This window comes from Oncorhynchus masou, chromosome 3 (assembly GCF_036934945.1).
Source record: "Oncorhynchus masou masou isolate Uvic2021 chromosome 3, UVic_Omas_1.1, whole genome shotgun sequence".
Taxonomy (NCBI): Eukaryota; Metazoa; Chordata; class Actinopteri; order Salmoniformes; family Salmonidae; genus Oncorhynchus; species Oncorhynchus masou.
In genome coordinates, this window is record NC_088214.1 from 45,095,922 (window position 1) to 45,116,033 (window position 20,112).

At 41.7% G+C, this 20,112-nt stretch overlaps 25 non-coding genes across 25 annotated transcripts; all 25 read left to right on the forward strand.

The window, feature by feature from the left end:
* The first annotated feature begins 473 nt into the window (after nt 1-473).
* Nucleotides 474-546, forward strand: trnav-cac (transfer RNA valine (anticodon CAC)). Its single transcript has one exon. It is a non-coding gene; the product is annotated as a tRNA-Val (tRNA).
* An 802-nt stretch (nt 547-1,348) lies between these two features.
* trnav-aac (transfer RNA valine (anticodon AAC)) lies at nt 1,349-1,421 on the forward strand. Its single transcript has one exon. It is a non-coding gene; the product is annotated as a tRNA-Val (tRNA).
* An 843-nt stretch (nt 1,422-2,264) lies between these two features.
* trnav-aac (transfer RNA valine (anticodon AAC)) lies at nt 2,265-2,337 on the forward strand. Its single transcript has one exon. It is a non-coding gene; the product is annotated as a tRNA-Val (tRNA).
* A 512-nt stretch (nt 2,338-2,849) lies between these two features.
* trnav-cac (transfer RNA valine (anticodon CAC)) lies at nt 2,850-2,922 on the forward strand. Its single transcript has one exon. It is a non-coding gene; the product is annotated as a tRNA-Val (tRNA).
* An 800-nt stretch (nt 2,923-3,722) lies between these two features.
* On the forward strand, nt 3,723-3,795 carry trnav-aac (transfer RNA valine (anticodon AAC)). The gene has a single exon. It is a non-coding gene; the product is annotated as a tRNA-Val (tRNA).
* A 512-nt stretch (nt 3,796-4,307) lies between these two features.
* On the forward strand, nt 4,308-4,380 carry trnav-cac (transfer RNA valine (anticodon CAC)). The gene has a single exon. It is a non-coding gene; the product is annotated as a tRNA-Val (tRNA).
* An 801-nt stretch (nt 4,381-5,181) lies between these two features.
* Nucleotides 5,182-5,254, forward strand: trnav-aac (transfer RNA valine (anticodon AAC)). Its single transcript has one exon. It is a non-coding gene; the product is annotated as a tRNA-Val (tRNA).
* A 512-nt stretch (nt 5,255-5,766) lies between these two features.
* On the forward strand, nt 5,767-5,839 carry trnav-cac (transfer RNA valine (anticodon CAC)). Its single transcript has one exon. It is a non-coding gene; the product is annotated as a tRNA-Val (tRNA).
* Nucleotides 5,840-7,712: 1,873 nt separating this feature from the next.
* trnav-aac (transfer RNA valine (anticodon AAC)) lies at nt 7,713-7,785 on the forward strand. Its single transcript has one exon. It is a non-coding gene; the product is annotated as a tRNA-Val (tRNA).
* A 511-nt stretch (nt 7,786-8,296) lies between these two features.
* trnav-cac (transfer RNA valine (anticodon CAC)) lies at nt 8,297-8,369 on the forward strand. The gene has a single exon. It is a non-coding gene; the product is annotated as a tRNA-Val (tRNA).
* An 801-nt stretch (nt 8,370-9,170) lies between these two features.
* On the forward strand, nt 9,171-9,243 carry trnav-aac (transfer RNA valine (anticodon AAC)). Its single transcript has one exon. It is a non-coding gene; the product is annotated as a tRNA-Val (tRNA).
* A 512-nt stretch (nt 9,244-9,755) lies between these two features.
* On the forward strand, nt 9,756-9,828 carry trnav-cac (transfer RNA valine (anticodon CAC)). Its single transcript has one exon. It is a non-coding gene; the product is annotated as a tRNA-Val (tRNA).
* An 801-nt stretch (nt 9,829-10,629) lies between these two features.
* trnav-aac (transfer RNA valine (anticodon AAC)) lies at nt 10,630-10,702 on the forward strand. Its single transcript has one exon. It is a non-coding gene; the product is annotated as a tRNA-Val (tRNA).
* Nucleotides 10,703-11,580: 878 nt separating this feature from the next.
* trnav-aac (transfer RNA valine (anticodon AAC)) lies at nt 11,581-11,653 on the forward strand. The gene has a single exon. It is a non-coding gene; the product is annotated as a tRNA-Val (tRNA).
* Nucleotides 11,654-12,163: 510 nt separating this feature from the next.
* On the forward strand, nt 12,164-12,236 carry trnav-cac (transfer RNA valine (anticodon CAC)). The gene has a single exon. It is a non-coding gene; the product is annotated as a tRNA-Val (tRNA).
* Nucleotides 12,237-13,037: 801 nt separating this feature from the next.
* Nucleotides 13,038-13,110, forward strand: trnav-aac (transfer RNA valine (anticodon AAC)). The gene has a single exon. It is a non-coding gene; the product is annotated as a tRNA-Val (tRNA).
* A 512-nt stretch (nt 13,111-13,622) lies between these two features.
* On the forward strand, nt 13,623-13,695 carry trnav-cac (transfer RNA valine (anticodon CAC)). Its single transcript has one exon. It is a non-coding gene; the product is annotated as a tRNA-Val (tRNA).
* An 801-nt stretch (nt 13,696-14,496) lies between these two features.
* Nucleotides 14,497-14,569, forward strand: trnav-aac (transfer RNA valine (anticodon AAC)). The gene has a single exon. It is a non-coding gene; the product is annotated as a tRNA-Val (tRNA).
* A 512-nt stretch (nt 14,570-15,081) lies between these two features.
* On the forward strand, nt 15,082-15,154 carry trnav-cac (transfer RNA valine (anticodon CAC)). The gene has a single exon. It is a non-coding gene; the product is annotated as a tRNA-Val (tRNA).
* Nucleotides 15,155-15,956: 802 nt separating this feature from the next.
* Nucleotides 15,957-16,029, forward strand: trnav-aac (transfer RNA valine (anticodon AAC)). The gene has a single exon. It is a non-coding gene; the product is annotated as a tRNA-Val (tRNA).
* A 512-nt stretch (nt 16,030-16,541) lies between these two features.
* On the forward strand, nt 16,542-16,614 carry trnav-cac (transfer RNA valine (anticodon CAC)). Its single transcript has one exon. It is a non-coding gene; the product is annotated as a tRNA-Val (tRNA).
* Nucleotides 16,615-17,415: 801 nt separating this feature from the next.
* On the forward strand, nt 17,416-17,488 carry trnav-aac (transfer RNA valine (anticodon AAC)). The gene has a single exon. It is a non-coding gene; the product is annotated as a tRNA-Val (tRNA).
* A 509-nt stretch (nt 17,489-17,997) lies between these two features.
* On the forward strand, nt 17,998-18,070 carry trnav-cac (transfer RNA valine (anticodon CAC)). Its single transcript has one exon. It is a non-coding gene; the product is annotated as a tRNA-Val (tRNA).
* Nucleotides 18,071-18,870: 800 nt separating this feature from the next.
* trnav-aac (transfer RNA valine (anticodon AAC)) lies at nt 18,871-18,945 on the forward strand. Its single transcript has one exon. It is a non-coding gene; the product is annotated as a tRNA-Val (tRNA).
* Nucleotides 18,946-19,439: 494 nt separating this feature from the next.
* Nucleotides 19,440-19,512, forward strand: trnav-cac (transfer RNA valine (anticodon CAC)). Its single transcript has one exon. It is a non-coding gene; the product is annotated as a tRNA-Val (tRNA).
* The last annotated feature ends 600 nt before the right edge of the window (nt 19,513-20,112 follow it).

Genomic DNA, 20,112 nt, shown 5'->3' on the forward strand with positions numbered 1-20,112 from the left:
CTCGGTCCCAATTTCGGAATTCATCCTTTTCCTTCGCACTTCTCAGTATTTGGTATTCAGACCTACCTTTTTTGTTGTGTAACGCACTCTGCATATGTGGCAAGCTTGGGCGCTCTGAATATATTCCTGCTACGTGTGGTCTGAGGTCCATAATGATTCAAATAGTTTATCATGCCAGGGTAAGCCGACAAGAAACACAGCTCTTATTTTAAGTGTTTTTAAAATCCCCTGTGGGGAACATGAAGGGTGGAAAATCGATTGGAACCATTTTCCTGTTTGACCGCTAGATTTTAATGGGTATTATGGCTCTTTCTGTGGTACTCAATTTGGGATATTATGTGAGGTAGACTTGTGGGCATTCCTAATATTTTCCACGACTTCCTCTTTTTGAATTGTCGTTTCCGTAGTGCAGTGGTTATCACGTTCGCCTCACATGCAAAAGTCAGTCACACCCATAGTATTCCACTGAATCGGTTTCTGTAGTGTAGTGGTTATCACGTTCGCCTCACACGCGAAAGGTCCCCGGCTCGAAACCGGGCGGAAACATTTAGTAATATTCAAAATTTCCCAATGCCCAGATTCTAGCATTTGGTTTGAAACAGTTGACTTTTGTCTAAACCTTGCTGTCTCCCTCTCCGACCTGGGGATCAATGTTGCCGTTTTTTTGGGGACCTCCACCGTGCAATCTGTATGAATGTGACCAGACTGACAGCTTCTCAGAGCCAGGCAAATTCATTTATCAGGGTCATTGTAATGGATATATCCAAAGAAATGGCAATATAATCCAAGGTAAAACAAACAAAAATGTAGATAGTTTTCTGTCATTTCAGCTGCTTGATGTGATTGTGTGATACATTTAGTTGGCTGGCTAGCAAAGGAAAAGAAGCTAGCCTGCATCGGTACAGTGCATTTGGAAAGTTTTCAGCCCCCTTACTTTTTTCCACATTTTGTTACGTTACAGCCTTATACTAAAATGGAGGAAATAAAATAAAATAAAATCTATCTACACACAATACCCCATAATGACAAAGCGATAACATAAAGTTTTTATTAATAAAACAAATATTTTAAAAATACCTTATTTACATACGTTTTCAGACCCTTTGCTATGAGGCTGGAAATTGAGCTCAGGTCCATCCTGTTTCTGAGAGCGATAAATTCCCCACCCAGCCAAAGTCAGCCACACCAAGCCTCTTCCAAGAGCCGGCTGCACACGATAATTCCCGGCTTCTCAAGCCTTATTGCTCAATTAATGGACAAAGGAATATCTGATTTTCAATAGGTTCTGAGAGCGATAAATGACCCACCCAGCAAAAGTCAGCCACACCCTTAGGATTCCACGTTTTAGGTTTCCGTAGTGTAGTGGTTATCACGTTCGCCTAACACGCGAAAGGTCCCCGGTTCGAAACCGGGCAGAAACATTTAGTAATATTCAAAATTTCCCAATCCCCGGATTCTAGCATTTGGTTTGAAACAATTGACTTTTGTCTAAACCAGTGGTTTGCTGTCTCACACCCATAGTATTCTCCGTACCTGGGGATTCAATGTTGCCGTAATATTTTTTTGATTTGCATTTGGACCTCCACCTTGTGCGACCTGGGGATCTGTATGAATGTGACCAGACTGACGCTTCTCAGAGCCAGGCAAATTCATTTATCAGGGTCATTGTAATGGATATATCCAAAGAAATGGCAATATAATCCAAGGTAAAACAAACAAAAATGTAGATAGTTTTCTGTCATTTCAGCTGCTTGATGTGATTGTGTGATACATTTAGTTGGCTGGCTAGCAAAGGAAAAGAAGCTAGCCTGCATCGGTACAGTGCATTTGGAAAGTTTTCAGCCCCCTTACTTTTTTCCACATTTTGTTACGTTACAGCCTTATACTAAAATGGAGGAAATAAAATAAAATAAAATCTATCTACACACAATACCCCATAATGACAAAGCGATAACATAAAGTTTTTATTAATAAAACAAATATTTTAAAAATACCTTATTTACATACGTTTTCAGACCCTTTGCTATGAGGCTGGAAATTGAGCCCAGGTCCATCCTGTTTCTGAGAGCGATAAATTCCCCACCCAGCCAAAGTCAGCCACACCAAGCCTCTTCCAAGAGCCGGCTGACACGATAATTCCCGGCTTCTCAAGCCTTATTGCTCAATTAATGGACAAAGGAATATCTGATTTTCAATAGGTTCTGAGAGCGATAAATGACCCACCCAGCAAAAGTCAGCCACACCCTTAGGATTCCACGTTTTAGGTTTCCGTAGTGTAGTGGTTATCACGTTCGCCTAACACGCGAAAGGTCCCCGGTTCGAGACCGGGCGGAAACACATTTTAACAAATTGGACAGTAAGCCTATTCACTTCGGGCTCGGTCCCAATTTCGGAATTCATCCTTTTCCTTCGCACTTCTCAGTATTTGGTATTCAGACCTACCTTTTTTGTTGTGTAACGCACTCTGCATATGTGGCAAGCTTGGGCGCTCTGAATATATTCCTGCTACGTGTGGTCTGAGGTCCATAATGATTCAAATAGTTTATCATGCCAGGGTAAGCCGACAAGAAACACAGCTCTTATTTTAAGTGTTTTTAAAATCCCCTGTGGGGAACATGAAGGGTGGAAAATCGATTGGAACCATTTTCCTGTTTGACCGCTAGATTTTAATGGGTATTATGGCTCTTTCTGTGGTACTCAATTTGGGATATTATGTGAGGTAGACTTGTGGGCATTCCTAATATTTTCCACGACTTCCTCTTTTTGAATTGTCGTTTCCGTAGTGCAGTGGTTATCACGTTCGCCTCACATGCAAAAGTCAGTCACACCCATAGTATTCCACTGAATCGGTTTCTGTAGTGTAGTGGTTATCACGTTCGCCTCACACGCGAAAGGTCCCCGGTTCGAAACCGGGCGGAAACATTTAGTAATATTCAAAATTTCCCAATGCCCGGATTCTAGCATTTGGTTTGAAACAGTTGACTTTTGTCTAAACCTTGCTGTCTCCCTCTCCGACCTGGGGATCAATGTTGCCGTTTTTTTGGGGACCTCCACCGTGCAATCTGTATGAATGTGACCAGACTGACAGCTTCTCAGAGCCAGGCAAATTCATTTATCAGGGTCATTGTAATGGATATATCCAAAGAAATGGCAATATAATCCAAGGTAAAACAAACAAAAATGTAGATAGTTTTCTGTCATTTCAGCTGCTTGATGTGATTGTGTGATACATTTAGTTGGCTGGCTAGCAAAGGAAAAGAAGCTAGCCTGCATCGGTACAGTGCATTTGGAAAGTTTTCAGCCCCCTTACTTTTTTCCACATTTTGTTACGTTACAGCCTTATACTAAAATGGAGGAAATAAAATAAAATAAAATCTATCTACACACAATACCCCATAATGACAAAGCGATAACATAAAGTTTTTATTAATAAAACAAATATTTTAAAAATACCTTATTTACATACGTTTTCAGACCCTTTGCTATGAGGCTGGAAATTGAGCCCAGGTCCATCCTGTTTCTGAGAGCGATAAATTCCCCACCCAGCCAAAGTCAGCCACACCAAGCCTCTTCCAAGAGCCGGCTGCACACGATAATTCCCGGCTTCTCAAGCCTTATTGCTCAATTAATGGACAAAGGAATATCTGATTTTCAATAGGTTCTGAGCGATAAATGACCCACCCAGCAAAAGTCAGCCACACCCTTAGGATTCCACGTTTTAGGTTTCCGTAGTGTAGTGGTTATCACGTTCGCCTAACACGCGAAAGGTCCCCGGTTCGAGACCGGGCGGAAACACATTTTAACAAATTGGACAGTAAGCCTATTCACTTCGGGCTCGGTCCCAATTTCGGAATTCATCCTTTTCCTTCGCACTTCTCAGTATTTGGTATTCAGACCTACCTTTTTTGTTGTGTAACGCACTCTGCATATGTGGCAAGCTTGGGCGCTCTGAATATATTCCTGCTACGTGTGGTCTGAGGTCCATAATGATTCAAATAGTTTATCATGCCAGGGTAAGCCGACAAGAAACACAGCTCTTATTTTAAGTGTTTTTAAAATCCCCTGTGGGGAACATGAAGGGTGGAAAATCGATTGGAACCATTTTCCTGTTTGACCGCTAGATTTTAATGGGTATTATGGCTCTTTCTGTGGTACTCAATTTGGGATATTATGTGAGGTAGACTTGTGGGCATTCCTAATATTTTCCACGACTTCCTCTTTTTGAATTGTCGTTTCCGTAGTGCAGTGGTTATCACGTTCGCCTCACATGCAAAAGTCAGTCACACCCATAGTATTCCACTGAATCGGTTTCTGTAGTGTAGTGGTTATCACGTTCGCCTCACACGCGAAAGGTCCCCGGCTCGAAACCGGGCGGAAACATTTAGTAATATTCAAAATTTCCCAATGCCCGGATTCTAGCATTTGGTTTGAAACAGTTGACTTTTGTCTAAACCTTGCTGTCTCCCTCTCCGACCTGGGGATCAATGTTGCCGTTTTTTGGGGACCTCCACCGTGCGATCTGTATGAATGTGACCAGACTGACAGCTTCTCAGAGCCAGGCAAATTCATTTATCAGGGTCATTGTAATGGATATATCCAAAGAAATGGCAATATAATCCAAGGTAAAACAAACAAAAATGTAGATAGTTTTCTGTCATTTCAGCTGCTTGATGTGATTGTGTGATACATTTAGTTGGCTGGCTAGCAAAGGAAAAGAAGCTAGCCTGCATCGGTACAGTGCATTTGGAAAGTTTTCAGCCCCCTTACTTTTTTCCACATTTTGTTACGTTACAGCCTTATACTAAAATGGAGGAAATAAAATAAAATAAAATCTATCTACACACAATACCCCATAATGACAAAGCGATAACATAAAGTTTTTATTAATAAAACAAATATTTTAAAAATACCTTATTTACATACGTTTTCAGACCCTTTGCTATGAGGCTGGAAATTGAGCTCAGGTCCATCCTGTTTCTGAGAGCGATAAATTCCCCACCCAGCCAAAGTCAGCCACACCAAGCCTCTTCCAAGAGCCGGCTGCACACGATAATTCCCGGCTTCTCAAGCCTTATTGCTCAATTAATGGACAAAGGAATATCTGATTTTCAATAGGTTCTGAGAGCGATAAATGACCCACCCAGCAAAAGTCAGCCACACCCTTAGGATTCCACGTTTTAGGTTTCCGTAGTGTAGTGGTTATCACGTTCGCCTAACACGCGAAAGGTCCCCGGTTCGAGACCGGGCGGAAACACATTTTAACAAATTGGACAGTAAGCCTATTCACTTCGGGCTCGGTCCCAATTTCGGAATTCATCCTTTTCCTTCGCACTTCTCAGTATTTGGTATTCAGACCTACCTTTTTTGTTGTGTAACGCACTCTGCATATGTGGCAAGCTTGGGCGCTCTGAATATATTCCTGCTACGTGTGGTCTGAGGTCCATAATGATTCAAATAGTTTATCATGCCAGGGTAAGCCGACAAGAAACACAGCTCTTATTTTAAGTGTTTTTAAAATCCCCTGTGGGGAACATGAAGGGTGGAAAATCGATTGGAACCATTTTCCTGTTTGACCGCTAGATTTTAATGGGTATTATGGCTCTTTCTGTGGTACTCAATTTGGGATATTATGTGAGGTAGACTTGTGGGCATTCCTAATATTTTCCACGACTTCCTCTTTTTGAATTGTCGTTTCCGTAGTGCAGTGGTTATCACGTTCGCCTCACATGCAAAAGTCAGTCACACCCATAGTATTCCACTGAATCGGTTTCTGTAGTGTAGTGGTTATCACGTTCGCCTCACACGCGAAAGGTCCCCGGCTCGAAACCGGGCGGAAACATTTAGTAATATTCAAAATTTCCCAATGCCCAGATTCTAGCATTTGGTTTGAAACAGTTAACTTTTGTCTAAACCTTGCTGTCTCCCTCTCCGACCTGCGGATCAATGTTGCCGTTTTTTTGTGGACCTCCACCGTGCAATCTGTATGAATGTGACCAGACTGACAGCTTCTCAGAGCCAGGCAAATTCATTTATCAGGGTCATTGTAATGGATATATCCAAAGAAATGGCAATATAATCCAAGGTAAAACAAACAAAAATGTAGATGGTTTTCTGTCATTTCAGCTGCTTGATGTGATTGTGTGATACATTTAGTTGGCTGGCTAGCAAAGGAAAAGAAGCTAGCCTGCATCGGTACAGTGCATTTGGAAAGTTTTCAGCCCCCTTACTTTTTTCCACATTTTGTTACGTTACAGCCTTATACTAAAATGGAGGAAATAAAATAAAATAAAATCTATCTACACACAATACCCCATAATGACAAAGCGATAACATAAAGTTTTTATTAATAAAACAAATATTTTAAAAATACCTTATTTACATACGTTTTCAGACCCTTTGCTATGAGGCTGGAAATTGAGCTCAGGTCCATCCTGTTTCTGAGAGCGATAAATGGCCCTTTCCACCCATGCCAAAGTCAGTTCCACACCAAGCCTCTTCCAAGAGCCGGCTTCACACGATAATTCCCGGCTTCTCAAGCCTTATTGCTCAATTAATGGACAAAGGAATATCTGATTTTCAATAGGTTCTGAGAGTGCGATAAATGACCCACCCAGCAAAAGTCAGCCACACCCTTAGATTCCACTGTTATCACGTTTAACACGCGAAAGGTCCCCGGTTCGAGACCGGGCGGAAACACATTTTAACAAAACTTCTCAGTATTTGGTATTCAGTTTTAGGTTTCCTGTGGGGAACATGAAGGGTGGTAGTGTAGTGGTTATCACGTTTCCGTAGTGCAGTGGTTATCACGTTCGCCTCACATGCAAAAGTCAGTCACACCCATAGTATTCCACTGAATCGGTTTCTGTAGTGTAGTGGTTATCCCCGAAAGGTTCGAAACCGGGCAGAAAGATTTAGTAATATTCAAAATTTCCCAATGCCCGGATTCTAGCATTTGGTTTGAAACAGTTGACTTTTGTCTAAACCTTGCTGTCTCCCTCTCCGACCTGGGGATCAATGTTGCCGTTTTTTTGGGGACCTCCACCGTGCGATCTGTATGAATGTGACCAGACTGACAGCTTCTCAGAGCCAGGCAAATTCATTTATCAGGGTCATTGTAATGGATATATCCAAAGAAATGGCAATATAATCCAAGGTAAAACAAACAAAAATGTAGATAGTTTTCTGTCATTTCAGCTGCTTGATGTGATTGTGTGATACATTTAGTTGGCCGGCTCGCAAAGGAAAAGAAGCTAGCCTGCATCGGTACAGTGCATTTGGAAAGTTTTCAGCCCCCTTACTTTTTTCCACATTTTGTTACGTTACAGCCTTATACTAAAATGGAGGAAATAAAATAAAATAAAATCTATCTACACACAATACCCCATAATGACAAAGCGATAACATAAAGTTTTTATTAATAAAACAAATATTTTAAAAATACCTTATTTACATACGTTTTCAGACCCTTTGCTATGAGGCTGGAAATTGAGCCCAGGTCCATCCTGTTTCTGAGAGCGATAAATTCCCCACCCAGCCAAAGTCAGCCACACCAAGCCTCTTCCAAGAGCCGGCTGCACACGATAATTCCCGGCTTCTCAAGCCTTATTGCTCAATTAATGGACAAAGGAATATCTGATTTTCAATAGGTTCTGAGAGCGATAAATGACCCACCCAGCAAAAGTCAGCCACACCCTTAGGATTCCACGTTTTAGGTTTCCGTAGTGTAGTGGTTATCACGTTCGCCTAACACGCGAAAGGTCCCCGGTTCGAGACCGGGCGGAAACACATTTTAACAAATTGGACAGTAAGCCTATTCACTTCGGCTCGGTCCCAATTTCGGAATTCATCCTTTTCCTTCGCACTTCTCAGTATTTGGTATTCAGACCTACCTTTTTTGTTGTGTAACGCACTCTGCATATGTGGCAAGCTTGGGCGCTCTGAATATATTCCTGCTACGTGTGGTCTGAGGTCCATAATGATTCAAATAGTTTATCATGCCAGGGTAAGCCGACAAGAAACACAGCTCTTATTTTAAGTGTTTTTAAAATCCCCTGTGGGGAACATGAAGGGTGGAAAATCGATTGGAACCATTTTCCTGTTTGACCGCTAGATTTTAATGGGTATTATGGCTCTTTCTGTGGTACTCAATTTGGGATATTATGTGAGGTAGACTTGTGGGCATTCCTAATATTTTCCACGACTTCCTCTTTTTGAATTGTCGTTTCCGTAGTGCAGTGGTTATCACGTTCGCCTCACATGCAAAAGTCAGTCACACCCATAGTATTCCACTGAATCGGTTTCTGTAGTGTAGTGGTTATCACGTTCGCCTCACACGCGAAAGGTCCCCGGCTCGAAACCGGGCGGAAACATTTAGTAATATTCAAAATTTCCCAATGCCCGGATTCTAGCATTTGGTTTGAAACAGTTGACTTTTGTCTAAACCTTGCTGTCTCCCTCTCCGACCTGGGGATCAATGTTGCCGTTTTTTGGGGACCTCCACCGTGCGATCTGTATGAATGTGACCAGACTGACAGCTTCTCAGAGCCAGGCAAATTCATTTATCAGGGTCATTGTAATGGATATATCCAAAGAAATGGCAATATAATCCAAGGTAAAACAAACAAAAATGTAGATAGTTTTCTGTCATTTCAGCTGCTTGATGTGATTGTGTGATACATTTAGTTGGCTGGCTAGCAAAGGAAAAGAAGCTAGCCTGCATCGGTACAGTGCATTTGGAAAGTTTTCAGCCCCCTTACTTTTTTCCACATTTTGTTACGTTACAGCCTTATACTAAAATGGAGGAAATAAAATAAAATAAAATCTATCTACACACAATACCCCATAATGACAAAGCGATAACATAAAGTTTTTATTAATAAGACAAATATTTAAAAAATACCTTATTTACATACGTTTTCAGACCCTTTGCTATGAGGCTGGAAATTGAGCCCAGGTCCATCCTGTTTCTGAGAGCGATAAATTCCCCACCCAGCCAAAGTCAGCCACACCAAGCCTCTTCCAAGAGCCGGCTGCACACGATAATTCCCGGCTTCTCAAGCCTTATTGCTCAATTAATGGACAAAGGAATATCTGATTTTCAATAGGTTCTGAGAGCGATAAATGACCCACCCAGCAAAAGTCAGCCACACCCTTAGGATTCCACGTTTTAGGTTTCCGTAGTGTAGTGGTTATCACGTTCGCCTAACACGCGAAAGGTCCCCGGTTCGAGACCGGGCGGAAACACATTTTAACAAATTGGACAGTAAGCCTATTCACTTCGGGCTCGGTCCCAATTTCGGAATTCATCCTTTTCCTTCGCACTTCTCAGTATTTGGTATTCAGACCTACCTTTTTTGTTGTGTAACGCACTCTGCATATGTGGCAAGCTTGGGCGCTCTGAATATATTCCTGCTACGTGTGGTCTGAGGTCCATAATGATTCAAATAGTTTATCATGCCAGGGTAAGCCGACAAGAAACACAGCTCTTATTTTAAGTGTTTTTAAAATCCCCTGTGGGGAACATGAAGGGTGGAAAATCGATTGGAACCATTTTCCTGTTTGACCGCTAGATTTTAATGGGTATTATGGCTCTTTCTGTGGTACTCAATTTGGGATATTATGTGAGGTAGACTTGTGGGCATTCCTAATATTTTCCACGACTTCCTCTTTTTGAATTGTCGTTTCCGTAGTGCAGTGGTTATCACGTTCGCCTCACATGCAAAAGTCAGTCACACCCATAGTATTCCACTGAATCGGTTTCTGTAGTGTAGTGGTTATCACGTTCGCCTCACACGCGAAAGGTCCCCGGCTCGAAACCGGGCGGAAACATTTAGTAATATTCAAAATTTCCCAATGCCCAGATTCTAGCATTTGGTTTGAAACAGTTGACTTTTGTCTAAACCTTGCTGTCTCCCTCTCCGACCTGGGGATCAATGTTGCCGTTTTTTGGGGACCTCCACCGTGCAATCTGTATGAATGTGACCAGACTGACAGCTTCTCAGAGCCAGGCAAATTCATTTATCAGGGTCATTGTAATGGATATATCCAAAGAAATGGCAATATAATCCAAGGTAAAACAAACAAAAATGTAGATAGTTTTCTGTCATTTCAGCTGCTTGATGTGATTGTGTGATACATTTAGTTGGCTGGCTAGCAAAGGAAAAGAAGCTAGCCTGCATCGGTACAGTGCATTTGGAAAGTTTTCAGCCCCCTTACTTTTTTCCACATTTTGTTACGTTACAGCCTTATACTAAAATGGAGGAAATAAAATAAAATAAAATCTATCTACACACAATACCCCATAATGACAAAGCGATAACATAAGTTTTTATTAATAAAACAAATATTTTAAAAATACCTTATTTACATACGTTTTCAGACCCTTTGCTATGAGGCTGGAAATTGAGCTCAGGTCCATCCTGTTTCTGAGAGCGATAAATTCCCCACCCAGCCAAAGTCAGCCACACCAAGCCTCTTCCAAGAGCCGGCTGCACACGATAATTCCCGGCTTCTCAAGCCTTATTGCTCAATTAATGGACAAAGGAATATCTGATTTTCAATAGGTTCTGAGAGCGATAAATGACCCACCCAGCAAAAGTCAGCCACACCCTTAGGATTCCACTGTTTTAGGTTTCCGTAGTGTAGTGGTTATCACGTTCGCCTAACACGCGAAAGGTCCCCGGTTCGAAACCGGGCAGAAACATTTAGTAATATTCAAAATTTCCCAATCCCCGGATTTCTCTGAGGCATTTGGTTTGAAACAATTGATCCTTTTGTCTAAACCTTGCTGTCTCCTCTCCGACCTGGGGATCAATGTTGCCGTTTCTGTAGTGTAGTGGTTATCACGTTTTCAAAATTTCCCAATGCCCGGATTCTAGCATTTGGGCGACCTGGGGATCAATGTTGCCGTTTTTGGGGACCTCCACCGTGCGATCTGTATGAATGTGACCAGACTGACAGCTTCTCAGAGCCAGGCAAATTCATTTATCAGGGTCATTGTAATGGATATATCCAAAGAAATGGCAATATAATCCAAGGTAAAACAAACAAAAATGTAGATAGTTTTCTGTCATTTCAGCTGCTTGATGTGATTGTGTGATACATTTAGTTGGCTGGCTAGCAAAGGAAAAGAAGCTAGCCTGCATCGGTACAGTGCATTTGGAAAGTTTTCAGCCCCCTTACTTTTTTACACATTTTGTTACGTTACAGCCTTATACTAAAATGGAGGAAATAAAATAAAATAAAATCTATCTACACACAATACCCCATAATGACAAAGCGATAACATAAAGTTTTTATTAATAAAACAAATATTTTAAAAATACCTTATTTACATACGTTTTCAGACCCTTTGCTATGAGGCTGGAAATTGAGCTCCATCCTGTTTCTGAGAGCGATAAATTCCCCACCCAGCCACACCAAGCCTCTTCCAAGAGCCGGCTGCACACGATAATTCCCGGCTTCTCAAGCCTTATTGCTCAATTAATGGACAAAGGAATATCTGATTTTCAATAGGTTCTGAGAGCGATAAATGACCCACCCAGCAAAAGTCAGCCACACCCTTAGGATTCCACGTTTTAGGTTTCCGTAGTGTAGTGGTTATCACGTTCGCCTAACACGCGAAAGGTCCCCGGTTCGAGACCGGGCGGAAACACATTTTAACAAATTGCACAGTAAGCCTATTCACTTCGGGCTCGGTCCCAATTTCGGAATTCATCCTTTTCCTTCGCACTTCTCAGTATTTGGTATTCAGACCTACCTTTTTTGTTGTGTAACGCACTCTGCATATGTGGCAAGCTTGGGCGCTCTGAATATATTCCTGCTACGTGTGGTCTGAGGTCCATAATGATTCAAATAGTTTATCATGCCAGGGTAAGCCGACAAGAAACACAGCTCTTTTTAAGTGTTTTTAAAATCCCCTGTGGGGAACATGAAGGGTGGAAAATCGATTGGAACCATTTTCCTGTTTGACCGCTAGATTTTAATGGGTATTATGGCTCTTTCTGTGGTACTCAATTTGGGATATTATGTGAGGTAGACTTGTGGGCATTCCTAATATTTTCCACGACTTCCTCTTTTTGAATTGTCGTTTCCGTAGTGCAGTGGTTATCACGTTCGCCTCACATGCAAAAGTCAGTCACACCCATAGTATTCCACTGAATCGGTTTCTGTAGTGTAGTGGTTATCACGTTCGCCTCACACGCGAAAGGTCCCCGGCTCGAAACCGGGCGGAAACATTTAGTAATATTCAAAATTTCCCAATGCCCGGATTCTAGCATTTGGTTTGAAACAGTTGACTTTTGTCTAAACCTTGCTGTCTCCCTCTCCGACCTGGGGATCAATGTTGCCGTTTTTTGGGGACCTCCACCGTGCAATCTGTATGAATGTGACCAGACTGACAGCTTCTCAGAGCCAGGCAAATTCATTTATCAGGGTCATTGTAATGGATATATCCAAAGAAATGGCAATATAATCCAAGGTAAAACAAACAAAAATGTAGATAGTTTTCTGTCATTTCAGCTGCTTGATGTGATTGTGTGATACATTTAGTTGGCTGGCTAGCAAAGGAAAAGAAGCTAGCCTGCATCGGTACAGTGCATTTGGAAAGTTTTCAGCCCCCTTACTTTTTTCCACATTTTGTTACGTTACAGCCTTATACTAAAATGGAGGAAATAAAATAAAATAAAATCTATCTACACACAATACCCCATAATGACAAAGCGATAACATAAAGTTTTTATTAATAAGACAAATATTTAAAAAATACCTTATTTACATACGTTTTCAGACCCTTTGCTATGAGGCTGGAAATTGAGCCCAGGTCCATCCTGTTTCTGAGAGCGATAAATTCCCCACCCAGCCAAAGTCAGCCACACCAAGCCTCTTCCAAGAGCCGGCTGCACACGATAATTCCCGGCTTCTCAAGCCTTATTGCTCAATTAATGGACAAAGGAATATCTGATTTTCAATAGGTTCTGAGAGCGATAAATGACCCACCCAGCAAAAGTCAGCCACACCCTTAGGATTCCACGTTTTAGGTTTCCGTAGTGTAGTGGTTATCACGTTCGCCTAACACGCGAAAGGTCCCCGGTTCGAGACCGGGCGGAAACACATTTTAACAAATTGGACAGTAAGCCTATTCACTTCGGGCTCGGTCCCAATTTCGGAATTCATCCTTTTCCTTCGCACTTCTCAGTATTTGGTATTCAGACCTACCTTTTTTGTTGTGTAACGCACTCTGCATATGTGGCAAGCTTGGGCGCTCTGAATATATTCCTGCTACGTGTGGTCTGAGGTCCATAATGATTCAAATAGTTTATCATGCCAGGGTAAGCCGACAAGAAACACAGCTCTTATTTTAAGTGTTTTTAAAATCCCCTGTGGGGAACATGAAGGGTGGAAAATCGATTGGAACCATTTTCCTGTTTGACCGCTAGATTTTAATGGGTATTATGGCTCTTTCTGTGGTACTCAATTTGGGATATTATGTGAGGTAGACTTGTGGGCATTCCTAATATTTTCCACGACTTCCTCTTTTTGAATTGTCGTTTCCGTAGTGCAGTGGTTATCACGTTCGCCTCACATGCAAAAGTCAGTCACACCCATAGTATTCCACTGAATCGGTTTCTGTAGTGTAGTGGTTATCACGTTCGCCTCACACGCGAAAGGTCCCCGGCTCGAAACCGGGCGGAAACATTTAGTAATATTCAAAATTTCCCAATGCCCGGATTCTAGCATTTGGTTTGAAACAGTTGACTTTTGTCTAAACCTTGCTGTCTCCCTCTCCGACCTGGGGATCAATGTTGCCGTTTTTTTGTGGACCTCCACCGTGCAATCTGTATGAATGTGACCAGACTGACAGCTTCTCAGAGCCAGGCAAATTCATTTATCAGGGTCATTGTAATGGATATATCCAAAGAAATGGCAATATAATCCAAGGTAAAACAAACAAAAATGTAGATAGTTTTCTGTCATTTCAGCTGCTTGATGTGATTGTGTGATACATTTAGTTGGCTGGCTAGCAAAGGAAAAGAAGCTAGCCTGCATCGGTACATGCATTTGGAAAGTTTTCAGCCCCCTTACTTTTTTCCACATTTTGTTACGTTACAGCCTTATACTAAAATGGAGGAAATAAAATAAAATAAAATCTATCTACACACAATACCCCATAATGACAAAGCGATAACATAAAGTTTTTATTAATAAAACAAATATTTTAAAAATACCTTATTTACATACGTTTTCAGACCCTTTGCTATGAGGCTGGAAATTGAGCTCAGGTCCATCCTGTTTCTGAGAGCGATAAATTCCCCACCCAGCCAAAGTCAGCCACACCAAGCCTCTTCCAAGAGCCGGCTGCACACGATAATTCCCGGCTTCTCAAGCCTTATTGCTCAATTAATGGACAAAGGAATATCTGATTTTCAATAGGTTCTGAGAGCGATAAATGACCCACCCAGCAAAAGTCAGCCACACCCTTAGGATTCCACGTTTTAGGTTTCCGTAGTGTAGTGGTTATCACGTTCGCCTAACACGCGAAAGGTCCCCGGTTCGAGACCGGGCGGAAACACATTTTAACAAATTGGACAGTAAGCCTATTCACTTCGGGCTCGGTCCCAATTTCGGAATTCATCCTTTTCCTTCGCACTTCTCAGTATTTGGTATTCAGACCTACCTTTTTTGTTGTGTAACGCACTCTGCATATGTGGCAAGCTTGGGCGCTCTGAATATATTCCTGCTACGTGTGGTCTGAGGTCCATAATGATTCAAATAGTTTATCATGCCAGGGTAAGCCGACAAGAAACACAGCTCTTATTTTAAGTGTTTTTAAAATCCCCTGTGGGGAACATGAAGGGTGGAAAATCGATTGGAACCATTTTCCTGTTTGACCGCTAGATTTTAATGGGTATTATGGCTCTTTCTGTGGTACTCAATTTGGGATATTATGTGAGGTAGACTTGTGGGCATTCCTAATATTTTCCACGACTTCCTCTTTTTGAATTGTCGTTTCCGTAGTGCAGTGGTTATCACGTTCGCCTCACATGCAAAAGTCAGTCACACCCATAGTATTCCACTGAATCGGTTTCTGTAGTGTAGTGGTTATCACGTTCGCCTCACACGCGAAAGGTCCCCGGCTCGAAACCGGGCGGAAACATTTAGTAATATTCAAAATTTCCCAATGCCCGGATTCTAGCATTTGGTTTGAAACAGTTGACTTTTGTCTAAACCTTGCTGTCTCCCTCTCCGACCTGGGGATCAATGTTGCCGTTTTTTTGTGGACCTCCACCGTGCAATCTGTATGAATGTGACCAGACTGACAGCTTCTCAGAGCCAGGCAAATTCATTTATCAGGGTCATTGTAATGGATATATCCAAAGAAATGGCAATATAATCCAAGGTAAAACAAACAAAAATGTAGATAGTTTTCTGTCATTTCAGCTGCTTGATGTGATTGTGTGATACATTTAGTTGGCTGGCTAGCAAAGGAAAAGAAGCTAGCCTACATCGGTACAATGCATTTGGAAAGTTTTCAGCCCCCTTACTTTTTTCCACATTTTGTTACGTTACAGCCTTATACTAAAATGGAGGAAATAAAATAAAATAAAATCTATCTACACACAATACCCCATAATGACAAAGCGATAACATAAAGTTTTTATTAATAAAACAAATATTTTAAAAATACCTTATTTACATACGTTTTCAGACCCTTTGCTATGAGGCTGGAAATTGAGCTCAGGTCCATCCTGTTTCTGAGAGCGATAAATTCCCCACCCAGCCAAAGTCAGCCACACCAAGCCTCTTCCAAGAGCCGGCTGCACACGATAATTCCCGGCTTCTCAAGCCTTATTGCTCAATTAATGGACAAAGGAATATCTGATTTTCAATAGGTTCTGAGAGCGATAAATGACCCACCCAGCAAAAGTCAGCCACACCCTTAGGATTCCACGTTTTAGGTTTCCGTAGTGTAGTGGTTATCACGTTCGCCTAACACGCGAAAGGTCCCCGGTTCGAGACCGGGCGGAAACACATTTTAACAAATTGGACAGTAAGCCTATTCACTTCGGGCTCGGTCCCAATTTCGGAATTCATCCTTTTCCTTCGCACTTCTCAGTATTTGGTATTCAGACCTACCTTTTTTGTTGTGTAACGCACTCTGCATATGTGGCAAGCTTGGGCGCTCTGAATATATTCCTGCTACGTGTGGTCTGAGGTCCATAATGATTCAAATAGTTTATCATGCCAGGGTAAGCCGACAAGAAACACAGCTCTTATTTTAAGTGTTTTTAAAATCCCCTGTGGGGAACATGAAGGGTGGAAAATCGATTGGAACCATTTTCCTGTTTGACCGCTAGATTTTAATGGGTATTATGGCTCTTTCTGTGGTACTCAATTTGGGATATTATGTGAGGTAGACTTGTGGGCATTCCTAATATTTTCCACGACTTCCTCTTTTTGAATTGTCGTTTCCGTAGTGCAGTGGTTATCACGTTCGCCTCACATGCAAAAGTCAGTCACACCCATAGTATTCCACTGAATCGGTTTCTGTAGTGTAGTGGTTATCACGTTCGCCTCACACGCGAAAGGTCCCCGGCTCGAAACCGGGCGGAAACATTTAGTAATATTCAAAATTTCCCAATGCCCCGGATTCTAGCATTTGGTTTGAAACAGTTGACTTTTGTCTAAACCTTGCTGTCTCCCTCTCCGACCTGGGGATCAATGTTGCCGTTTTTTTGTGGACCTCCACCGTGCAATCTGTATGAATGTGACCAGACTGACAGCTTCTCAGAGCCAGGCAAATTCATTTATCAGGGTCATTGTAATGGATATATCCAAAGAAATGGCAATATAATCCAAGGTAAAACAAACAAAAATGTAGATAGTTTTCTGTCATTTCAGCTGCTTGATGTGATTGTGTGATACATTTAGTTGGCTGGCTAGCAAAGGAAAAGAAGCTAGCCTACATCGGTACAATGCATTTGGAAAGTTTTCAGCCCCCTTACTTTTTTCCACATTTTGTTACGTTACAGCCTTATACTAAAATGGAGGAAATAAAATAAAATAAAATCTATCTACACACAATACCCCATAATGACAAAGCGATAACATAAAGTTTTTATTAATAAAACAAATATTTTAAAAATACCTTATTTACATACGTTTTCAGACCCTTTGCTATGAGGCTGGAAATTGAGCTCAGGTCCATCCTGTTTCTGAGAGCGATAAATTCCCCACCCAGCCAAAGTCAGCCACACCAAGCCTCTTCCAAGAGCCGGCTGCACACGATAATTCCCGGCTTCTCAAGCCTTATTGCTCAATTAATGGACAAAGGAATATCTGATTTTCAATAGGTTCTGAGAGCGATAAATGACCCACCCAGCAAAAGTCAGCCACACTTAGGATTCCACGTTTTAGGTTTCCGTAGTGTAGTGGTTATCACGTTCGCCTAACACGCGAAAGGTCCCCGGTTCGAGACCGGGCGGAAACACATTTTAACAAATTGGACAGTAAGCCTATTCACTTCGGGCTCGGTCCCAATTTCGGAATTCATCCTTTTCCTTCGCACTTCTCAGTATTTGGTATTCAGACCTACCTTTTTTGTTGTGTAACGCACTCTGCATATGTGGCAAGCTTGGGCGCTCTGAATATATTCCTGCTACGTGTGGTCTGAGGTCCATAATGATTCAAATAGTTTATCATGCCAGGGTAAGCCGACAAGAAACACAGCTCTTATTTTAAGTGTTTTTAAAATCCCCTGTGGGGAACATGAAGGGTGGAAAATCGATTGGAACCATTTTCCTGTTTGACCGCTAGATTTTAATGGGTATTATGGCTCTTTCTGTGGTACTCAATTTGGGATATTATGTGAGGTAGACTTGTGGGCATTCCTAATATCCACGACTTCCTCTTTTTGAATTGTCGTTTCCGTAGTGCAGTGGTTATCACGTTCGCCTCACATGCAAAAGTCAGTCACACCCATAGTATTCCACTGAATCGGTTTCTGTAGTGTAGTGGTTATCACGTTCGCCTCACACGCGAAAGGTCCCCGGCTCGAAACCGGGCGGAAACATTTAGTAATATTCAAAATTTCCCAATGCCCGGATTCTAGCATTTGGTTTGAAACAGTTGACTTTTGTCTAAACCTTGCTGTCTCCCTCTCCGACCTGGGGATCAATGTTGCCGTTTTTTGTGGACCTCCACCGTGCAATCTGTATGAATGTGACCAGACTGACAGCTTCTCAGAGCCAGGCAAATTCATTTATCAGGGTCATTGTAATGGATATATCCAAAGAAATGGCAATATAATCCAAGGTAAAACAAACAAAAATGTAGATAGTTTTCTGTCATTTCAGCTGCTTGATGTGATTGTGTGATACATTTAGTTGGCTGCTAGCAAAGGAAAAGAAGCTAGCCTACATCGGTACAATGCATTTGGAAAGTTTTCAGCCCCCTTACTTTTTTCCACATTTTGTTACGTTACAGCCTTATACTAAAATGGAGGAAATAAAATAAAATAAAATCTATCTACACACAATACCCCATAATGACAAAGCGATAACATAAAGTTTTTATTAATAAAACAAATATTTTAAAAATACCTTATTTACATACGTTTTCAGACCCTTTGCTATGAGGCTGGAAATTGAGCTCAGGTCCATCCTGTTTCTGAGAGCGATAAATTCCCCACCCAGCCAAAGTCAGCCACACCAAGCCTCTTCCAAGAGCCGGCTGCACACGATAATTCCCGGCTTCTCAAGCCTTATTGCTCAATTAATGGACAAAGGAATATCTGATTTTCAATAGGTTCTGAGAGCGATAAATGACCCACCCAGCAAAAGTCAGCCACACCCTTAGGATTCCACGTTTTAGGTTTCCGTAGTGTAGTGGTTATATCACGTTCGCCTAACACGCGAAAGGTCCCCGGTTCGAGACCGGGCGGAAACACATTTTAACAAATTGGACAGTAAGCCTATTCACTTCGGGCTCGGTCCCAATTTCGGAATTCATCCTTTTCCTTCGCACTTCTCAGTATTTGGTATTCAGACCTACCTTTTTTGTTGTGTAACGCACTCTGCATATGTGGCAAGCTTGGGCGCTCTGAATATATTCCTGCTACGTGTGGTCTGAGGTCCATAATGATTCAAATAGTTTATCATGCCAGGGTAAGCCGACAAGAAACACAGCTCTTATTTTAAGTGTTTTTAAAATCCCCTGTGGGGAACATGAAGGGTGGAAAATCGATTGGAACCATTTTCCTGTTTGACCGCTAGATTTTAATGGGTATTATGGCTCTTTCTGTGGTACTCAATTTGGGATATTATGTGAGGTAGACTTGTGGGCATTCCTAATATTTTCCACGACTTCCTCTTTTTGTATTGTCGTTTCACGTTCGCCTCACATGCAAAAGTCAGTCACATCCATAGTATTCCACTGCATCTGTTTCTGTAGTGTAGTGGTTATCACGTTCGCCTCACACGCGAAAGGTCCCCGGTTCGAAACCGGGCGGAAACATTTAGTAATATTCAAAATTTCCCAATGCCCGGATTCTAGCATTTGGTTTGAAACAGTTGACTTTTGTCTAAACCTTGCTGTCTCCCTCTCCGACCTGGGGATCAATGTTGCCGTTTTTTGTGGACCTCCACCGTGCAATCTGTATGAATGTGACCAGACTGACAGCTTCTCAGAGCCAGGCAAATTCATTTATCAGGGTCATTGTAATGGATATATCCAAAGAAATGGCAATATAATCCAAGGTAAAACAAACAAAAATGTAGATAGTTTTCTGTCATTTCAGCTGCTTGATGTGATTGTGTGATACATTTAGTTGGCTGGCTAGCAAAGGAAAAGAAGCTAGCCTACATCGGTACAATGCATTTGGAAAGTTTTCAGCCCCCTTACTTTTTTCCACATTTTGTTACGTTACAGCCTTATACTAAAATGGAGGAAATAAAATAAAATAAAATCTATCTACACACAATACCCCATAATGACAAAGCGATAACATAAAGTTTTTATTAATAAAACAAATATTTTAAAAATACCTTATTTACATACGTTTTCAGACCCTTTGCTATGAGGCTGGAAATTGAGCTCAGGTCCATCCTGTTTCTG